The sequence below is a fragment of the Pteronotus mesoamericanus genome, unplaced genomic scaffold, assembly GCF_021234165.1.
Source record: "Pteronotus mesoamericanus isolate MK-2021 breed Mesoamerican mustached bat unplaced genomic scaffold, CSHL_Meso_final contig_56, whole genome shotgun sequence".
NCBI lineage: Eukaryota > Metazoa > Chordata > Mammalia > Chiroptera > Mormoopidae > Pteronotus > Pteronotus mesoamericanus.
In genome coordinates this window covers 33,032,731-33,037,120 of record NW_026555201.1, presented here as the reverse complement: position 1 = coordinate 33,037,120, position 4,390 = coordinate 33,032,731, and the positions used below count along the sequence as shown (strand labels likewise).

Sequence of the window (4,390 nt, the reverse complement as noted above, 5' to 3'; positions counted from 1 at the left end):
TGAGGTTGGTTTCTAGTTTCAAGCCCTTCAGGTCTGAGAAAATGCTTGTTTTGATTTCAATTTTCCTGAATTTGTTGAGGCTTGTTTTGTGTCCTCTCATGTGGTCTATCTTTGAAAATATTCCATGTGCATTTGAAAAGAATGTGTATTTTGCTTCTTTGGGATGAAAAGTTCTATAGATGTCAGTTAAGTCCATTTGATCTAATGCATTATTCAGTTCCACAATATCCTTGTTGATGTTTTGTTTGGAAGCTCTATCCATTTACAATTATTTATCAAAGTTATTTTAATTAAAGTATTAAATTTAAGTTTTACTTTTACAGAAGAAAAAACTAAAAGTAAACTAAATTCAATTTCAGATAACTACTTTTCCACCATGGGAGAAGTGTTTTTCAAGACATTCTTGAAGTAAAGAAAAAATTAAGTAATTAAAAGGTTGAAGTTATGACATTTCTCTTGATTTATGTTTCAATTTTAGATAACCACAATTGGTTCTCTGAAGATGAAAAATGAGGTAGTTTTACTTCTTCCCCCTCTCCTACCTCCTGATTTAAAAATACTTTTATTATTTTTACTTTATCTGGATTTGTAACATTTACATTTTGTTCCACAGCTAGAATTCAATCAGTTGTTCAGTCTTAGTTCTGTATTTAAATAGCTTACCTGCCTATCATCAGCCCTCTTACCTGTCACCTTGGTGTTTTCTGTTCCTGAAGCTATTTTATGAAATTCATCTCCTTGTCCTGATTAGTTGTACTTTTTTTCAAGAAGGATTCATGAGTGTTTTATTCTCTGAGTTCTTTCATACTTGAGACATCTACCTGTGGGAAAGTATATAATATTCTTTGGTCATACTTTTATCTGTCTAAACTCTGTTGACATTGCTTCATTGTCTTCTAGCATTGAGATTATTTGGAAATCTTCATGTCCATCCTATCCACCTCCATGGATGATTTGCCTTTTCTGCCCCGATGTCTAAATAATAATTTTCCCTTGAAAATTTATAATTTAATCTGGCTATGTCTTGATGTTTTTTCAAAGGAGGTTTTTCTTTGTGGGGGCACACTGTAGAAATTTTCCTCTGCAGATTCAGTTCTTCCTTAATTTTATGAAAAACATTCTTGTGTTTTGTGTTGGAATGTGTATTCTGTTGCATTTGTTATATTTTCTACACCAATTAGGGACACCAATTATTCTTATGTTTGATTATCTCCAGGTTCTCTCATTATCTTCTCACTAATTGCTTTACTCCCTCTGTGTCTTTCCTTTGTATTTGTCATAATTATCTCAAGCCTTTTATCCATGCCATTAATTCAATTTAAATCATGTCTTTCCTGTTATTTGGCATTTCTAATTTATGTATTAGATATATTATGGTGCTTTTGATTTCCTTAGCTCTGAAATATCCTTTTTACTCTTCCTCTGTTATTTGGTTATTTTATCATCTCAATTTTGAAGTCTTTTTTCAGGTTCATATTCTTATTAAGGTCTTTTTAGTGCAAGGCAGTCCCTGGGGATCTCTTGTATCTTGGAGTTATGTTTCCTTCCAGACTAGTTTTTTCATAGTTCACCCATTATTATTCCTTCCTTTCCATCCCTCCCCTCCCTTTTTTGCCTGTTACCATGTAATTTCTTTTCATCTCACTCTTGTTTAGTAGGAGAAGCTCCAGCTCTTTTGGTAACTGTTGCATACAATGGATACAGTCTCCTTGCCCCTCTTCCCACCTTATCTAGGGTGAGTTTATTGCCCTGTCTCTGAGCTTGTTTTTGTTAATTATATTAGGTATTAGAAAAAAGAGAATCTGTCATCTTCTTATCTACTATCTTTACCCTGAACTTTTAGAAAGCTTTTTCTAAAATGCAAGTTTTATTCTACCACATCTTGCTTAAAACTCTATGGTGGTTTATCATAGCTTTTAGGGAAAACGTTTAAACTTCTTAACTTATATCCAAGCCCTTCATTTTGTGGCCCACCTGTGTTCCTAGTCTCAGGTCTCCCACCATTCTCTACTTCATTTGTTAGTCAGTCACGGGAGGCTTTTTGCTCAGCCTGGATCAGCCTCAGAACCCTTCTCAACACAGGTGGCCTATTGACCATCTCCTCTAGTTAAATGCCATTCATCCTTGAAAACTTACTTCCTGTGTTGTTTTCTCTGGGGAGCTTTCCCAGAACACTCCTCCTTTCCTTATCCTCCATTATGTACTTCAGATGCCCCTCTTTTGTATTTTTCTTTCTTAGAACTTATCACACTTAATTGTAATTGTCTTTTACAGTATAGCATATTGGATTCTGGAGCCAAACTACTGAGTTCAGAAATTAGCTCTGACACTTGCTATTTCTATGACTTTGAGGGATACTATGTGACTTTTTCTGCCTGTTTCCTTAAGAGAATTAAATATGTTAATGCATGTAAGGCTTTCATTGAGCATATGCTCAGTAAATGTTATTTATTCTATTTACTTTATTGTTATTAAAGGGAGCCAGCACTGACAATAATCATGGTCTTATATCACCAAGAGCCTCTGACAATCCAGGAGCTGTCCAAGGTGCTAAAACAATGCTCTTCCTCACAGGACAATGCCCCCGCGGTCTGTCATACATTTAGCTCCATACAGGGTAAATCCATGGTTATAGCTTACTAGCTTTAGTAGTGGATGGAAAAACTGTTTCTACCTTTGCATTTCTACCCCTGGTCTTGGACACCTCATCAGCTCCATTTTGTGTGACTGAGGTCAGCCTCCTCATTGGTCTCCCTACCTCTGGACTATTTGGTTGACCAGATTCACATTACCCTTATTCAAGTTTATCTTCATATCAAGTCATGTTCCTACTTACTAAGTCACAAGAAATTTCAAAACAACAGAAACGACTTATGGCAACATGAGGGGATGGTTAAATGATAATGGATCTATGAGAAGTAGCCAATAAAAAATAATTATTAAGGCCATGTAAAAATATAGAAAACCATTTATTGAGGGGGAAATAGCAGAATAAAATGTTTTATTTAATAAGTTTAATTCACTTTAATTTTTCTTGTATAAAACTGTGGTGGTTACAGCTGGCCGCTGGGTCCTGTGCATGGAGATTCTGGTCCAGGTCTTTACAAGATGGACAGAGAATTCCTGCGAGGGAGACCTGGTGAACACGGTCTCTTTCCAGAGGTTGGGGCGAGACAGCAGTGGGTCTTGGAGACAGCATCAAAGGGGGCCTTGGCAAAGTTGCCTGGGGTGGAAGCGAGGTCCCTGCCCGAGCTGCAGCAGCCCTCGATGCTGTCCGTCAGCAGCAGCTCCATGGGCCCAGGGGCTGAGACAATGCCAGTGCCCCTGGCAGTGGGGATGAGGCCACCAGCACAGAGCAACGTTGGCCAGCCACCTTGCAAAGGGAGAGTGTGGGGGTTGCCAATCTTGCTTCCCCAGGAGCCTCACACACAGGAAATAGAGAGCTTCACCAGGGTGATGGCCTCAGGGATGGCAGTGGCTACCTCCCTGGAGTACTTAAAGCCCAGACCAACATGTCACAGGGACAACAGAGTTTGGCCAGGATTATAGCCCCTGGAAGGGCAGTGGCTACCTCCTTGGAGCACTTAACACGCACACCAACATGTCTGTTGTAGTCCCCGGTGACGACAAGTGCCTTGAACCTGATCACCTGGCTAGTGTAGGTTGGCTTTTGCATGAGCACGATCTTCAAAACCCCATCCTTGAGGGATGCCCCCAGAAAAAGTCAATCATCTCAGATTCCCTGATGGGTGGGGAAAAGAGATACATCTTCACTAGGGACTTGATCTTTATGTCCTTGACCAGGCAGCCCAGCTTGGTCAAAGCGATCCACTCCTTGGCCTTGGCTCCACAAGCTCTGCGACCTCAGCCCCGGCCCTGACCCAGCTGTGATGCTGGCCTCAAATGTGGCTACCAAATCCTCCACAGAAGCCACTACAGCCTCCCATTCCAGGGCCCCAGGGCCTCAGGGCCCTCCCACAAAATGGGCATCATCAGCCATGTGGTATTTCTTTGGAGAAGCTCCAATATGATTTAATATCATTCATTCAATTATTAAACGTGTATCAAGCACCTATTTTGTGATAGGCCCTAGATATGTAAGAATTATTAAGACAATCCCTTCTTTAAAGGTCAGAATCTAGCAGGACAGAAAGCCATGTAAACAGTCTGCAAACAGAAGTACATTTGGACAAAGAGTAGGAAAAAATGCGAAAATATGTAAATAACAGCAATGGAAGTGTGGGCAAATTTTGTCCTTTTCAATATCTGTTAGGAAGTGAACCCCAGCATAGATCCTCGGAGGAGAGAGATGAATCAAATTCCTCTGACAATGGCCACAAGTACACTCTTCCTGCTCTACCCCTGCATCTTCAGGCTCCCTACTGAAAAA

The 4,390-nt window shown here is 39.9% G+C and overlaps 1 pseudogene; it reads right to left on the bottom strand.

The window, feature by feature from the left end:
* Positions 1–3,024: 3,024 nt before the first annotated feature.
* LOC129075753 (40S ribosomal protein S2-like) lies at positions 3,025–4,000 on the bottom strand (annotated as a pseudogene).
* Positions 4,001–4,390: the final 390 nt, after the last annotated feature.